We start from the raw sequence: 18,157 nt of genomic DNA on the forward strand, positions 1-18,157 counted from the left end.
TCATAAAATCCCTGATATTTAACAATTTTAAAATTGTCGAATTTCTCCTTTTGTTATAAAGCGACTAGGTTAGACTTAGGAATATCATTCACAGCATATTTTATTATACTGTAAGTATTATAGGGAAATTATTTGTTCGAATGGCAACACTAAATTTACCTCTTATTTATTCTTACAAACCTACATGAATTTACTGTTGAACACAAAACGGGTTTTTTCATAGAGGAAACATAATGCGCTTGTGCATGCATGAAAAAATACATCTACATCTACATATGTATCTTTCAGCATGTAGATAGTTTAGTTTTTTTAATTTCAAAGTGTGTCGCATCGTCTGGCTTTCACAGACTTTTGATAGAATGACAGAAGATGCAACTTGAAGAACATTTATTTAATAAAATAGAAAATTTAATTTTTTTAGTTTTAACCCTGTGTAGGCACACCTCTTTTTTGCGAATTTGGTTTATACTTTTTCATGGCGCTAGAACTTTTTTCGGTCTCGCTATTTTATGGAGAATCATATATGAAATTGATGTAAAGTTTTCCGAGGAATTCGAATAGTGTATTCACAATTTCAAAAAATGTATTATCACCCTTATAAAGACACTTTTCTGTGACCACTTTTCATTTTTGTCCTGCCAAATTCGCACTCGTGTGCCGACAGAGGGTTAAAATGAATATTTAACTAAGTCACTTATTTGCAATATATTGTAATGAACCTACCTTCTACGATTTCAATTCAGCAAAACAAACAAAAATCACAAACTCAATTTGGTTCGAAATGAAAATTTAAAAAAAAATTGTGAAAGTAATTTTGATGATTAAAGAAACACTCCATCAACTATTTAGAGGGTGTTTCAATATAAACTGCCAAGGAGAAATATGAATTTAAAAACTAAAAAAATATTGTTTATTAATTTTTGAATACAACTTAAATAACTTTTGTTATTTATTATCTATAACGTTTTTTTTTATTTTTACTTAACCAGAGAAGTAGTATGGATAATTTTTAAAAATATTTTCAATTACTCCCTGGATAATGTCTTGTTCTTTTGCTTAAAATTTTCAATTAACTTCATTCAATACTAGCCAAGTATACAAGCCATGTAGGTATAATATTAGTATCAAATCGAAAATTTATTCTAAATTCAAAATCAAGAATTGTAAAATAATCGATTTCCTATCTTTTTGTAAGATTTAACTTTTAACTTATTTTTTGGTGTTTTACATTTAGTTAAACATCAATTTAAAAAAAATATGTATGTAAACGAAACAAAATATATTTTCCAAAATTACTGTTCAGCACCCTAAAATACATAAAGTTGGCAACCACAATTTGATTTAATTCGACTGGACTAAGAACAACAGTTCTTGCAAAAAGTATAACGATATTTCACTCTTAAAATTTACGATAAAGTATCCTTAAATTTTTGTTTTTTGTAGTTAGGGATATTGTTATTATATTTTCTAACAAAAAATAGGAAATTGATGATGATAATGATTTTCAACCTTTTATATTATTTTTCAATTCGATTTGTACTGATTTCGTTTTCAAAATGACATAAATTATACTTTATGTATCTGAACAATGTAAGAATAAGATGTTTAGTTTTGATTCAAATGAAACACGGCATTTAGATTTAAAAGAAAATGATTTTCCTTTTAAATTGAAAATCATATCTTCTTCGATACAAAAAAAAACTTGAACACAAGAGCAACATTTTAACAACCACCATCATTATGCCAGCTGGGCTCTGTGGATAGGTTTGTTCCTCGGAAGCAACAAGAACTCCAGGTTCAATTCTCGGCTGAGGTTGGCAGTTTTTTTTTTCAATTCGCAATTCAAAAATGATAGGAAAGCATTCAGAGAAAAGAGAGAGGGAGAGAAGTGCACAGAGAAGATTAAAAAGAGCAAATGTGGAGTAGTTTTTTTAAGATATATAAATAAAGTTGTTTTGACAGGAACAAAATGTTGTTTTGACAGGAACAAAATGTTGTTCTAAAATAATCCGAAACACCTATGAAGCAAAATCATTGGTAAAATTATGATCTTGCTTATTTTTATTGATTTTACCTTGTTTTTTTTCTGTGTGATCTATATTATCTGATCTTTCCAATGTCAATCGATTGATTGACTGAGGCCGTGTGTGAATTGCGTTAAATAGTTAAATTCGTGTATAATTTTTGACACTATTGAGGTGAATAAAAAATTTTCAGCTGTTAAAAATGTATTGGGCTCCGGGACCTGGTTAAATTTGAGTTAAATTTTTTTTGCAGATGGTTTTGTTTTTTTTTATTAAAAAGGAGTATCATGGCAGAAAAAAGGCAGACAAAATTTTAAACAATAAATTCTTTTTTTGAAATTATTTTGTTCACCTCAAAGTGTCAAAATTTTAACACGGATTAAACTATTTAACGCAATTCATACACGGCCTTAGAATTACTTCGTATTAGTTTAAGTCGAAATTGAAGAAGTGATAAAATCTAAATAAATAACCTCAGAAAAAGCTCGCTCTATCTTCACGTCTTAGGATAACCTTAACGTTACGAAATCTGTAAGGATTATTGTCTCAAATTGCCTCTTAATATTACCAAAGCGCATATGTTCTTGTATACTGTCAATAGCCCAGATGGAATTATTATGAGCTACAGTATCAATGTATGTACCAAGCATTGATGAGAAATAGAGATGGCTAAAGTTTTACAAGAATTTAAATCCACGATACACTCTCTTCATTCTCATTTTTAAACACAATCTTCAGTGTATTTTTTTTTATGACTCATTTGTGTCTGAGTTTTTAATTTTTGTTTTTTGTTTTTTTTTTTATTTTTTATTTTTATAGTTCATAAACCTGTTTAAGTATACTACCAATAGCTTGATCAGATTGTTCCACTCAGTACATTCGATACAATGTGTGGTGCAATGTTCTTTGTTGGCTTTTGATGATATTTTTTGTTAGAACGGATTTACCATGCTGCCTGTACCTCTTAAATGTTACCTACCTGTAGTTTTTTGTTGACATCAGTCTCGATCGTTTTTTTTTTTTTTTTTTTGATATACAAACATACATGTATATTTGTAGATGCGGTTGAACAAAGATAGACGAATTTCATATGCTTGCAAAAATATTAAGAGTTAAATAAATGAAAGAGGTTAACTTTTTCAAATAATAACTACATGCCTCTATGTTGTGCTATTTGACGTTGTATATTACGTAAGTTTTACCACCGCTAAGTTAAAAAAAATTATTTTTCGTCGTAACAGATATGTATGTATATCTTTTAAGATAATAAGAACTGTTTTTATATACATTTTAAACAAATTTCTTAAACCATTAGATGCACAATAGGGTGGACCAAAAAAATTATTTTTCATTATTTTGATTTGATCTACCGATAACTTGTTTTCTCGACACAAAATAATGCTACCCTAATTTTTTCAGAATTTTTCGATGATATTTAGGGGTTGCGCGCACCCCTTTATTAAAAAAAATAAGCTCTTTTAGTTTTTAATTTTTTTAAAGCTTAAATAATTTTTTAATCGAAAAGCTGTTTGAGTGTCAAAAGATCTACTTACCTCAATTTTTCTTTAAAAAAAAAAATTTTTCTGACTGATTCCCAGGCGTTAGAAGTCGAAATTACTGATAAATGCTGAGAAAAAAGCCTTGTTTTACTATTTTTTATAACGGTTGAAATTATTTTTATCGTATTCCTCATCAAATTTACTATAAAAACCGTGCTTTTATATTGTTTAATTCTTCTTAAATTGATAATAGAAAAATAATTTTTAAAAAAGATAGTACCAAAAGAAGTGAAGGAAAAATGGAAAAGGGTACTATATCTTGAGCGCCGAGATTTGATAACGGTATTTTGTAGAGAAGTTGAATACAATCATTATTTACTATTGCCCCCCGTTTAGGCCGGAGGGGCAATTTTCTAAGAAATGACTTAATATAATAAAAAAAATACTAAAAAACAACGGCAACATGAGTGATATCTTTTTCAAAAGCTAGAACTGTGCACTTAATTCTAATTCTTAAATAAATTTATTTCAAGCAATGGTTTTTGAAATAATGGATTTAAAATTAAAAAAAATTGGGAAAAAAAAGTTTAAAAACACATTAAATACTATTTTTGTCAAGATTGTGGATTACAATAAAAAAATTGGCTGATAAAATAAAGTATCACAATTGATTCTCTATCAAATACTGAAGTCCATATGTTTTAATGCTTTCTAGTTTTTGAGAAAATTTAAAAATAAGAAAACTTCTTTTTATCAGATTATAATTTGTATGGCTGTTTTCGATATTTTTGCCACCATCAAAAAACATATCCGATATTCAATATTATAAGGCACTGCATCAACAACAACATCATTAAAAATTATGGATAGTTTTCAAAATAAAATTTCGTGGGACCAGAAGTAATATCTCGAGTAGGTCTGATAAAAAAGAAGTATTGCAATCCAAAATCTTGACAAAAATAGTATTTAATGTGTTTTTTAAACTTTTCTTCCCAATTTTTTACTTTAAAATCGATTATTTCAAAAACAATTGATTGAAATAACTTTACTTCAAAATTAGATAAAGTTAACAGTTCTAGCTCTTGAAAAATGTATCATTCATAACTGTAAGTGTTGCCACTGTTTTTAAATATTTTTTTATTATTTAAAGTCATTTTTTAGAAAGTTGTCATTCCCGCCTAAACGGAGGCAGAAAGACCACCCCTCCGATAGTAAAAAATTATCGTATTTAACTCCGCTACAAAATACCGTCATCAAATCTCGGCACCCAAGATATACAAGTACCCTCCCCCATTTTTCCTTCACTTGTTTTGGTAGGACCTTTTTTAAAAATTATTTTTCTTTTATTAATTTAAGAAGAATTGAGAAATATAAAAGCACGGTTTTTATAGTAAATTTGATGAGGAATACGATAAAAATAATTTTAACCGTTATAAAAACAGTAAAACATAGTTTTAAGGCTTTTTTCCCAGCATTTATCACTAATTTCGACTTCTTACGCCTAGAAATCAGTCAAAAATATTTTTTTTTGAAAAAAGAAAAATTGAGGTAAGTAGTTCTATTGATACTCAATACTTTTTACTCAAACAGCTTTTCGATTAAAAAATTATTTAAGCTTTAAAAAAATTAAAAACTAAAATAGCTTTTTTTTTTTAATAAAGGGGCGCGCGCAACCCCTAAACATCATCGAAAAATTCTGAACAAATTAGGGTAGCATTATTTTGTGTCGAGAAAACAAGTTATCTTGTAAAATAATGACAAAATGATTTTTTTGGTCCACCCTAATGCACAATCTACAGAAAAAAACGATTTCAACCAACTTGATGCTGGCTAGATAGGTTGTTGGTTGCGGCCGACATACACCCTAGACCAGTGTTTTTCAAAGTGTGGGTCGCGACCCCTAGGGGGCTTTCCATGAGTTTTCCTTAAGAATCTTTTGAACGCAGGAAAAAAACAAATGTGTTTGCTTGTAGAGACACGGACGAAAACCGAAGTTTTGTGAGGTATTCTCTGATTTTGTCTTTTGCAGTTATGTATAATGTTTTTCTCTCTTCCTTGGAGGCTCTTATTTAGGATAAAAAAAAATCAGATTTTGAATGTTGGAAACAAAAACACCAATAATTCAGCTCGTATTTCCAAAGCATGTGTCAATACATTTCGCTTAGACAGTGTGTGCAAAAAAGATTATTGTGGAGTGAACCAATTTCATCGCATACAATCCTAATCAGTCGACTTTGCAAGGCCTTGCCTTTTATAAAATTCAGTTCTCTGATCACATCTTTAGGCACATCATTTAATTCTGCAGGCAGTACTTTCGATGTAAGGACATGTCGATGAAGAAAGCAGTGTATTCATGAAGAGTTTGGCATAATGAGTTTCAATTTTTTGAGTTTCCTTTTTTTGCCGATCAAAGCTTTGGCACTATTGCTACAAAAAGCAAAACAGTTAGTTAAATCCAAAAAATATGTGGTACAAACACTGGACATTAGTGTAAACAGGAAAACCTTTTTTAAAATAAATTGTGAACGGGTACAGTGTATACAGCTATTTAAAAATACTGACACATTAAAGTGTGAGGGGGTCCCCAAAATAATTTTTCTCTCAAGGGGATCGCGAACTCAAAAAGTTTGAAAAACACTGCTCTAGGCTTTGAGCATTAAAAGAAATGTACAGAATTCATTCAAACTTCATTAAACTTCATAACAATAAATAATCATAAGTCTACAAAATTTTGGGCAGAATATTCCAGAGAAAAACATAAATATCTTGGTCAAACTAAGTGGGGCTTAGGTGTTCTTCTTGAATAGAAATGGAATATAACTTAATGGTAATCATGAACACATATTAGCAGATTGAACATAATCCTATTTCATTTGTGTCGTTTTCTAAATGTTTAACAATTGAGTGGATTTGAGAGCTTTTCCTATTTTTAATCAATTTTCATTATTTGGATTTAATTGCAAATCTACCAGGAAATTTAGTTTAATGTTTGAAAATGCATACGTATTTCAATTGCTGATTTTTTCCATCTTCGAAATTCACGTTTTGACCGATTGCTTTAACCGTTTCGAAGATATTTGAATCCAAATCCAAATGCATACTGGTCATAAAAAAACAATGGAAATCAGTGGGCTTGAGGGTTTGGATACAAATATCTCCGAAACCAGTACATCCTATACCCCAAATATCAATCAATCAATCTCCGAAACGGTTAAAGCAACCGGTCAAAACGTGAATTTCGAAGATGGAAAAATCACCCATTGAAATACATTTTTTGTAGAATTTTCAAGCTCCTACGTCTTGATCTTTTGATAATTATGACTTCTCAGTGGATTAGAAAATTTTTAAAAAGTAAAAAATATTTTTATAATTTTTTTTAACTTTTACCTTGGATATCATTCAAATTGTTAGATTAATAAAATAAAGTTTATAAGACCTTTTCTGTTTGCAACAAGAATATTTCTTGATTACTTTTATTTTTCAAATTGTTATAAAATTAGGAATATAAAACGAATTTTTTATGATTGTCTCAAACTTTGGACCTCGAATATCTTTAAAATAGAGATGCCGCGAACATTCGGCCACTATTCGGTATTCGGCCTATTTTTATAGTATTCGAATACCGAATACCAAATGGAGAAGAAAAAAGACATAAATTATTATACCAAAATGTTTGTTTTATTAAAAAATTGTAATTTTAGTACTTATAATCTACTAAAGGCAAGTCGTGGTGAATGAAAACTATTTGTTCCGCATTTGTTGGTAGTAAACGATGACGTTTGTCATCGTAGACTTTTCCTGCTTCGAAAAATAGTCTTTCGCTGACTTTAAAGACTCGATTGATAAAAAAATGGTTATATTTTAATGAGATTGATGTAAAAATGGAAAACTACCAAGTGGAGGATCTTCCCATGTGAGTTTGTTCTAGAAATGTTAAGCAATCAATTTTTCGGAGTATAAAATAAAAAAAAATAATCAAATTTGTTGACCACCCTAATATGAATTTCATTGAAAGGGTCCTCCAAAATGAATGAAAACAACGGTTTTATCAGATGCGTAGTTGGACTTTCAAGACTAAGTAAAGGATACAACAATAGATCCACAAAGCACTCTTCACAATTGCATATCTTTGGTGAAACCAGAAAAGTGTGTAACTCCATTTTAGCAAATTTTATAGGAGAGCATGAAAACCTCATCGTTTTGAAGGCATTTGTATGAGTTTCCATTTTCTAATTTGCAAATAAAATAAAAACTATTAACTTTAAGGAGATTCATAGTAAGGAACGGTAGATATCGGCTTTGGCTAACAGATGACATTCAAATCTAATTTTCAGAAAATTTGCAGTTACACACTTTCTGGTTTCACCGACGATATGTGTGAGCAATTTGCTTCTTTTTTCTTAAACTAAGCATAACTTTGGCCAGTGTACTGAATTGAGTAGCTACACAACTTTTCTTTACGGCTTATCATGAATAATAGTGTCTTATATCAGAAATTATTTGAAGTGTTTATTGATACAAAATCTAATGAATACAATCATTAATTAAAACGAAATTTAAAATTGTAACTCGTGATTTCTGGCAGCACTACCTCTGAATAAAATCGAGAAGAGAATTTCTCTTCAGTAAACCTTCAGAAGAGATTCTGTATGCTTCCGGAGCGGACACTTCCGAACGTACAATCGAAAACGACATTTGAGAGAAAATGTCAGGAAGTTGAGAGGAAAGAGAATTTTAATAACTTTCTTGTAACTATGCCATGGCAGCCTAACACGTTCAACTTTCTTTTGTGAAAATTTTCAATATTTATAATCTACTGAATTCTTATAAAGTTTTAGAAATGAAATATTAAAAAGCACACAAATTACTAGACTATCAATACTGGTCAATATTACTTCATTTTTTTATATTTAATTCTGATATGTGCCCTTAATTATGAAAGTGGACTAAGTCACTCCCAAAAATGGCATCAAATCTAGCCTAAAAATAATTATTATTTATGGGGTAAAGTTTATTTGAAAGCGAAATATCAGTAAATAAACTTCTTTATTGCTCCTCTAGTGATTTCATAAAAGAAACATAATTAAATTGTTATAAGAAAATTATTATGAAAGTTTTACTTTAAACAATGCAAAAAGTGACTTAGTCCACTTTCATAATCATGGGCACATATATTTATCTATGTTACAATGAGATCTTCAACACCCAGGAAATCCATTTCAGTATTTGCTTATGTGTTCAATTACATAATAAACGTTTTTCTATTTGGCTCACAACAGAGCAGTCAGCGCATTGGTGACTGAAACTTAAAATTTCATAAACAAACAAGATATGTATAAATGTTTCTATTTCATTTTTTTTTTTTCAGTTGTTAAAGCAAATTTAATTTCAAATATGAAAAGCAATTAGTATCTTGTTTATGATTTCCATATTTCAATCTAAAAGCTTTGCATTTAGCTTTGTGCACAAAAAAGTAATATACATATAACAAAAGAACGAAGCTTCGAACTTGTAATAAATCATTGCTGTTACTACTCGAGTTTCATCTTCTCTTGTTGTTTTGATATAGTACACTCCTACTTACTGAATAGTTACATATTTGTAAATGTAATAGAAAACATTTAAAGAACAAGGGAAATATTTTACTAATTGTCAAATAAAATCTGGGAACCAAAATTTATTATGGCTTTGTTTCAGTTGTTTGTTTATTTTTCTAAAATTTGTTTGATTTGAGTTTGACCACTCTTATTAGGAAACCATATGTGTGTCATTATTGCTATTTTCTTCATAAAACGATAACTCGTTAAAATATCTAGCATACCTATACGCTTGAAGAAGAGTGTGTTTGCTATTATTAATATACAGACTGAAAAACACGAATGTTGTATGTTAAGTAGAATAGAAATTTTTTTGAGAGACGTATATTTCAATTCGTCGTTCTTCATATATCATTTTGAGCTCGAACAACGGCACAAGTCATTCCAACCAATGCGGGTGTTGAGGATGAGTGAGTAATTGTATTTAAATTTTTAAAGAGGGCCCATTTCATTTGCACCCTTCGACTGACCGTGAACAAAAAAATTCGCTATTATCTTAATATTTATATTGCTCTGAATTTAAGTCACATAAAAGTATAGTTCATTGCATTGCGGATGTAGTATACCTACTTAAAGTAAATTTTTTGTAATTAATAGGTACCTATTAAACTATTTTTGGTCTAAAGCGTCACCCATCTTATTGATTTTGATGGATAATCTGATATTCTTATATATTCTTATAACCATTTTACTTTATTCGTAAACCAAAACGAATTTATATTCATAAGAATCCTTACGGCATCTGAAAATACTCGTTCAAAATAAAATTTTAATTTATTTTATAGTTTTTATTATAAGTATTATTATTCCCATTTACATGGCCTTTGTTGAATAGATTTTTTTTTTCTTTTAGAGGGAAAGTTACCTTCTTAAAATTTACAAAGAGAAGGGTGATGCACGATAATTACCGTTCGGTCATATCTTCACACACCACCAAAAATAATTAGGCTGTGTGATGACCAGTACGGGTTTGTCGCCGGTGGTGAGGCAATAACGGATGCACAGTACCAAAATCAGTACGGAAAAACATCGGCATTTATTGGAGAATTTGCATATCATATTGGTTGATTTGAAAAAGCATTCGATCAATAACCACTAGTTCTGATATGGGTGGCCCTGAGACAACGAGGAGTTCTAGAAACCTATTTGCAAATAATTATGGACATGTATGATGGAGCAGTTACTAAAATACAGAATACCAATGCTGCCAATTTTCTGATCCACACAGATATTTATTTGAATGGAGTAGTGCTTCCCAAGTATGAAAAGTTTGAATATCTGGCGTCTATAATAAACAGTGGAGGTACTTGTGATGACCTTGTGATGCCGATATCAATCATCGCTTAAGCGTAGGGTGGATGAAGTGGCTGGAAAATGTTCCTCTCTTCTGGGATCGAAAAACGTCCCCTAAGCTGAAAGGAACATTGCAGTTGTGCGTCCAGGACTCACATACGTTTCTACGTTTCGTTTACTAAAAGTATACGGATAAGTAAACGGCAGCTGAGATGATGATTTATGACAGCAGGAGTTACAAAGCTTGATCGAATTAGAAGTACGAATAACCGAGCAAACCTTCATTTTAAAAATACTATCTTTCAAAAAATAGAACACGACCGACTCAGTTAATATGGCCATGTTCAAAAAAGAGATCCTGAGAACGCCATCAAAAAGGCAATATCATACAAAGTTCCAATACGAATTTATAAACTCATGGAAACTGACTATAAATACTATTAAGCCCTTTACTTGAATAGAAACAAACTCTAAAATTAGATACAAATTATGAAAAATTATGGACAACATTAATTTAAGTACAGTAATGTTAAACTTTGACATTATTGGCACATTATTACCAATTATTGGCTTAGAGCTGACATTAGACATCACAGAAAATGCATAAATAGAAGCTAACATTGAAAACGCACTTGCACTGTACACCATCGTGGACCTAATTGGAGAAAGTGCTTCTTACAAATTAAGAAAATGAAAGCTCATATATTTTATGATACATAATTGGAAAAACTGCACTAAATAAACTCTTAAAAAAATGTTTCTTGTTGTTTTAGTCTGTAATGGCTCGGAAAAAAAATTATTAATTGTTGTTCAAGATAAAATTTGTTTAAAATGCAGTTAGATTTTGCAAATAGAAACAAATTTAATTTAAACAAATATTCTTGCGGGAAGACTTAACCTCAAAAAATGTTACAAAAACGGAGCTTTTGATTGTCTAACCTCTAACGGGAATATCTCAAAAACGTGATATGATAGAGTTTTTCTGACTTTGGATTCAAGCTCAAGAAACTAAAATCCTAAAGAAAAGTGTAATTTGGTTTCCAATACAAAAAAAAGTTTGATTTTGTAGGTAAGTGGTTAGCAAAAAATATCGTATATATAGACAAGTTGGCTAAAGTTTGCTATGACACTAGCCAACCAACGAAGCGATGCCCTCTCCGGAACATCCTACTGCAATATCTTCTGCCCCCATATGAACACCTCCATCCAAAATCTTTTGTCTTTTCTTTTTTTTAAGCTTGGTTTTTAATTTAGGTTTTCGTTTTTTTTCGAATATATGCCTTAGGGCCCGGTCTCAATACAACAAAAAACCTATTACAACAATAAAAAAAAAAATGTCAAGTTAGTCCGTTAGTTTTAATAGGTTTTTAACTTTCTTTTTTTTTATATTGGGGTGTAAGATGCACTGCGATCTATAAGTTCTATTGTACCCCCCTTTTAAGCTATATGAGTTAGTACCTCATCTTATTGCTCCACCTCTAACCTATGTAATTCCTTTCAGGAGCTTGAGTATTTGGTGTATTTTTAAAGAGTGTAATTTATCCTCTTCGACCTGGTAGCGACCCATGTGTTAAAATTTATGTTGTATTAGTGCATTGCAACTACCCAGAATGTGATCTGGTGTTTCTTCTTTTTCGCTACAGTGCACAGTGCGTCGAGTGTATGGGGGATGTGGACAAAAATCAGAATATAAATGATTTGTGTTCCTTTGAATAAGAATACCTTCAGAAACACATATTCATGGTATATTTCACCAAATAAATGATAATTTTCACAAAAAAATAATAAATATTTAATTATTATCGAATTAGAGACAACTCTGTAGGTGAAATCCCTAAAAAAAAGTATTTGACATCAAGCGACGATAGTTATCTTGAAGATCTATTCCTGATCAAAAGAAAATTTGACTAATTTTACACAAACGGACGAGTTTCATATCCACAAAAATATAAGTGTTTTTGTACGTGACAATTAACTATTTCATAAAGCGTCGTAAATACAGTCGTATTGTCCAAAAAACGACAAAAGTGCTATTAAATTCCTCGATATTTTGGAACAAAATATTTGGAACATCCACAGTTTTTTGTTTTACTTGAAACAAACACGTAAAGCACCTTAATCTTTGAAAATTTTGCAATTTAAGCCTATTTTTCGAAAAAATCCTTGTTTTTAAGTGCTAAAAATGAGTATACAAAAATGTAAATATATTGAAGATGAGCAAGTATGAGCAAAAAAGGTTTTTTGTCATATAATGGACTTGATTTTTTTATTTTTGTCCACTGGTCAACGCACTGTGCAGTGGCCTGTGAGGAGCCCAGTGATTAACCTGAGATTGTTCCTACTTAGGCTGATACATGATTTGAAACGCTATCGGTTGTAGCTCCCGAGAAGCATTTTCGCTTGTCTCATTTTGGGTAGTTCTGCCTAGTTTTTAGCTCTCTTGGTCTTCTCGTCTAGTTTTATTTTATTTTTAATAACATTTTCTCTTATTCCACAATACGGTTGGGTTCCATTAAAGGGGAATTTGCTCCCGTTTTTGCTAATGAGTCCGCCTCCTCGTTTCCCTGGACACCAACGTGTCCAGGTACCCAGTGACTTTGTTTATTTTGCCAAGTTCGTTAAGTATTCCTATACACTCCAATACTAGCTTGAGAGTTGATTTCGTAGGATTTAAGTGCTTTTGGGGCAGCTTGACTATCAGACATAATGGCAATATTTTTGTTTCGGTGATTTAACTCGAGGTTTATTTCTGCACATTTTACAATGGCATTTACCTCAGCTTGAAAGATACTTGGGGATTGACTACAAGGTACGGAGAGTTTGATACTAGGCCCAAAGACGCCTACCCCTGTGCCTTCCGCTGTTCTCGACCCGTCTGTGTACCATTTGATGGTATTTTCTTTAAATGAGTACCTAGTTGATAGATTCACCTACCCAATCTTTTTTACTACTGAGAATTATATTGTAGTTTTCCACAAAGTTATAGTTTGGGACCATGCCATCTCTTGGAAAGTCAAGGAAGTTTTCTTCTGAGGATCTGGACAGGAATTCTCTTTCTCTGTTGCCTATGCATTTTCCAGCCCCAGTTCCTTCCTTGGCAAATCTCATGATAGCTCCCTTAGCAGCACTTTCAATAAATAGGTGGAGCGGAGTTAAATCTAGAATAACCTCCATGGCTGCTGTAGCCTGTAGGGCATGTTCTCATAGCCCCGGTGATGCAGACACATGCGAGTCTTATAGCTTGTACCTACCTACTAAGTTTAAATAAATAAATAAATATGTTACATCGTAAACATGCTAACGGCCACCTGCCATCAACTAACTCCACATAGAAATGATTTCAAAAACTTATTGCAAATACAGAAGCTTTCAGTTAGCAGTTCTTTTAGATTTAGTACATAGCAAGTAGGCATGGAGTTTAAAGAATAACTTTATAATGTTATTGATTTTTTCCTCTCTAATAATACTTAATTTAAGTGTAAATGTGTAGTTAGATGTTTTCCACTCCAAGTCGATAATAATAATAAAGAATAACATTTTGTATTTTAAAATTTGGATTTCTGTTGATAATTGTGAAATAAAAACTACCAACTATTGAATTTGAATCTCAAAATTCAGTCTAGTTTTTTGAAAAGTGTTGAATTTTGACGCGATAGCAAAAAAATTATTTTATTTACAATCTATTAAATAATAAAATAGCTATGTACGTATAATGTGAATGAATATAAAAAAAGTAAAGGAGTTTTAAAATAACAAGTTGCAAGATTCAAGTAAAAGTGTCGATGACCTTGCTTCCAACACACCAAAGGGAAAATGTTGAACATTTTGTTTCTACTTACCTTTCACCAGATTATTGTTATGAATCCACTTTGAATCCATCCAGGAAGATAGAAATCTTAATATATTAACAAAGGAAACTTTCAACAGGTTGTAGCATTTATTAACTCTCACCAACTGCACTTGCGAATTCTTATAAAGCTCAAGTTTTCTTTTCTTTTTTAAAGACGCATCACGGAGGTTTTTTTACAATTTGTTTTCATAATAATCCAAAAATCGAACAAGAGAACACAATAAGCATTTTTCTAAAATAAACTTTCAAGATTCATTTTTATTGCATTTACTTTATGCTTCACATAAACAGAAAGCAACATTTGCAAATATTATACGGACACGGAGAAGTGAACAAAACAAAAACCAACAAAAAAAAGTAGGAAGCCTACGAAAAACGAAACAATCGTTTTTCGAGTTGAATGAATCTTTCGCGACAGAAACAATGAACTGTCAACAGCCCGCCGCGAAACAACTATATTAACACACTTGGTGTTAAAAAGAGACAAAATTATTTACATTGAAAATTTCCGTTCGTTTTTTTTTTTCAATTGAATATTAAGTAGTTTTTGGATATATTTTTTTTCTAATCAATGGAATAACTTGATGTATAAATAAATAGTCCAATGTTTAGCACAAATCATATTTTAACCGACGAAAATAGTTTTAATTAAGAGATGCGCGCTAACCAGTACGTTCATTAAAAAAAAACGGGGAAATTGATGAATTTACCATTCACTTATCCGAAAACATCGCCAGAAACTGATAGGAATTTTATTATGATGTTGATGTGCTAGGTAAAGAAGAAGGAAGAGGAAAAATAACGCTGAAAATACAAAGCAAAATATCACAACGACAACGAGCAAGTACAGAGCAACCGGCTTGTGGAAAAAGTCTATTTCACTTTTTGTAAAGTGAGAGAGGGAGAAACAGTGGTGATGGTAGAACTTGTTCGCTTGTATGTTTTTGATGTATGTGTGTACTGTAGAAGTACAGATACAGAGCAGAAAGATGAAGCGCAAAATGAATTAGTAGAAATAGAAAAGGAAAAAAGAAAATGAGTGAACCATTTTTAAAAACATTAGCTGTGTTCATTGACATTTGTCTGTATACTGTTCGGAAAATCAAAGTGGTTCAATAGCATGGTATAAAAAGGCGTTTTTTGTCAACGCCGTAGTCGGGGCTAAGCAAATTACATGTTAAATGCAACATCTTAGCCCCTTGGCCTTACGGCTCGCGTACACCAAATCCGTCATCGGTAGGGATGGGCCGATATTTCAGTAACAGGTATTGAATAACAGGTATTGGAAAGTAGCAATAACAACTTGCTACTCATCAGGGAAAATACCTGTTACTGAAATATAAGTTAATATTTTCAGTATCTAAATAAATTTAAATTAAATTATTTTTTTTTGCAATCCAAGAAAATTTTCGGTAATAAGAAGGTTAATAAAATGAAAAATACCTACTAATTATCTAAACAACTTTCTCTTATCCTACACAAAAAATTAATTTTATCGGTAATAATCTGTAATACCTGTTACTCGGATCAAAATTATCTGCTTAGTCAAAATTATCAAGGAATTTATAATACCTGTTACTTTTGATAAAATTCATCTTTGATACTTTCCGTTCAGGCGAATAATCTGTTAAAAACACAAACGCTCCTATAATACCTGTTATTCGGATCAAAATGATCTCCTTACTCAAAATTATCAAGGAATTTATAATACCTGTTACTTTTGATAAAATTCATCTTTGATACTTTCCTTTCAGGCGAATAATCTGTTAAGGCTTAACTACATTCAACTTCAAAAAGTACAAAAGTGAAAAAATGTTTTGTCTTTCACTAACACATAACAAAATTCTATCTTTCATCTCGGAAAAACAAAAGTGAAAGTTAAAACATTTTTAACTTTTACTTTTTCACTTTTTGAAAACACCAACACATGCAAACCAACAACTTAAGAAAATCAATGCTAGATGGCGTTGTAAAGGATAAATTTCAATGAACATGCCTTTTTTGACAGATATTTTGTTGTAAATAGAAAAATATTTTTAACAAAAATTTATAAATTCGGGACAAAACTCCAATCCAACATAATCTTTCCAAAGGTTTTCCATTGTGAAATATATCATTTTTATAGCTTTGGAAGCTGCCTCATACAACGATATTTGATATTATACAATAAAAAATTGACCACTTTTGAAAGTTTTCAAAATAAAAACCCGAATCACTTGTTTTTATTTAAAATTTTTCTTTAGCCAAAAAAGGATACATAATTGCTTATTTCACTTTAGTTTTTTTTTTCTTTACTTTTCATCGACTGAGGAGACGGTCTACATGAAAAGATTTATTAGCTCGACGCAACCTCAAAAAAGAAAATTCTCTCAGGCACCGCACCACATCCACCAATCGCAAATCTTCTTCACCAATGATAATAATATCCTTATAGCTTATCAGACTGGAACATATGTACCACCATCACCCAGCAAATGGTATTTATTCCAAAATTTATGCTTGGAATAGCGCAATAACACAATCCAATTAAAGTTGGAAAGCACCATGTCATGATGCTTCTCGGAAAAACGAGGACTCTGGTTTGTTTGTTGTTTTCTTTCCCAGCGGCGGCGATGAGGTAGCTAACAATGGAAATGAATGTAGACACTTGGACAATTGAATGTTGAATTTCTTTATGTCCACATGTTTAAAAGAAATTAGAAAACAAAATTATAAGATATTAAAAATAAAACAAAAATCAAGAGTACTCACATCTTCACCGCAAGACAAAAACAAATAGGTAACTGCACAATTTTTTTTTCACAAATGACAGATAATCTTAAAGTTTCAAACACAATTTTGATACTCATTTTCGAATGAAGATGTCACTAGTAGTATATCTGTATTTTTCACTTTTTCACTTTTTGAAATCAAAAAGTGAATGTAGTTAAGCCTTTAAAAACACAAACGCTCCTATAATACCTGTTATTCGGATCAAAATGATCTCCTTACTCAAAATTATCAAGGAATTTATAATACCTGTTACTTTTGATAAAATTCATCTTTGATACTTTCCGTTCAGGCGAATAATCTGTTAAAAACACAAACGCTCCTATAATACCTGTTATTCGGATCAAAATGATCTCCTTACTCAAAATTATCAAGGAATTTATAATACATGTTACTTTTGATAAAATTCATCTTTGATACTTTCAGTTCAGGCAAATAATCTGTTAAAAACACAAACGCTCCTATAATACCTGTTATTCGGATCAAAATGATCTCCTTACTCAAAATTATCGAAGAATTTATAATACCTGTTACTTTTGATAAAATTCATCTTTGATACTTTTAGTTCAGGCGAATAATCTGTTAAAAACACAAATGCTCATATAATACCTGTTACTCGGATCAAAATTATCTACTTACTCAAAATTATCAAGGAACTTATAATAATTTTTTTTTTTGCTCTAAAACTTATTTTCTGATGTTTTTCTTGAATTTTTTTATTTGTATTTTTATTATTTTTAATTTGCTCTATTACCCGATGGTATTTTTTCGTTAACGTGTTCGCTTTTAAGATTGGAGACTTCAAAATTTTTTTCGCTTCAGCTGCGTACTAGGCTTAAAGCTTAAGCCAAACACAACTCTGCTAATATTCTGAAAAACATTTAAACGCGGCTTAATTTTGGAGAGAATTTTGTATGCTAGCTTAAATTTAGTTCGTTCTGCATACTTGGCTTTAATCAAGAATTTAGTTCATAATTGAGGAGTGACTTTTCAAAAGGGGATAAAATCACTTTCCACTTTTTAAAACTAAGTATGTAGATCTCTTCTTTACATTCAAATGCTTTGCTTAGTTTAATCACCAAGTTAACACAAACGACAGGCAAAATCTGAAAATCGTATGAAAAA

The 18,157-nt window shown here is 30.7% G+C and overlaps 1 protein-coding gene and 1 long non-coding RNA gene across 2 annotated transcripts in view; both read right to left on the reverse strand.

Annotated features, from left to right (window-relative positions):
• The window catches only part of LOC129906973 (neurogenic protein mastermind), a 151,505-nt gene extending 136,473 nt beyond the window's left edge, over positions 1–15,032 (reverse strand). Inside the window, exon 1 of the mRNA XM_055982970.1 lies at positions 14,253–15,032. The gene's annotated coding sequence lies outside the window, so the exon portion shown is untranslated. The remainder of the gene's footprint in view (positions 1–14,252) is intronic.
• A 1,413-nt stretch (positions 15,033–16,445) lies between these two features.
• Positions 16,446–17,148, reverse strand: LOC129906974 (uncharacterized). The gene is made up of 2 exons (XR_008770907.1): positions 17,015–17,148; positions 16,446–16,933 (listed from the first exon to the last, which is right to left on the reverse strand). It is a non-coding gene; the product is annotated as an uncharacterized LOC129906974 (long non-coding RNA).
• Positions 17,149–18,157: the final 1,009 nt, after the last annotated feature.

The sequence above is a fragment of the Episyrphus balteatus genome, chromosome 1 (assembly GCF_945859705.1).
Source record: "Episyrphus balteatus chromosome 1, idEpiBalt1.1, whole genome shotgun sequence".
Lineage (NCBI taxonomy): Eukaryota > Metazoa > Arthropoda > Insecta > Diptera > Syrphidae > Episyrphus > Episyrphus balteatus.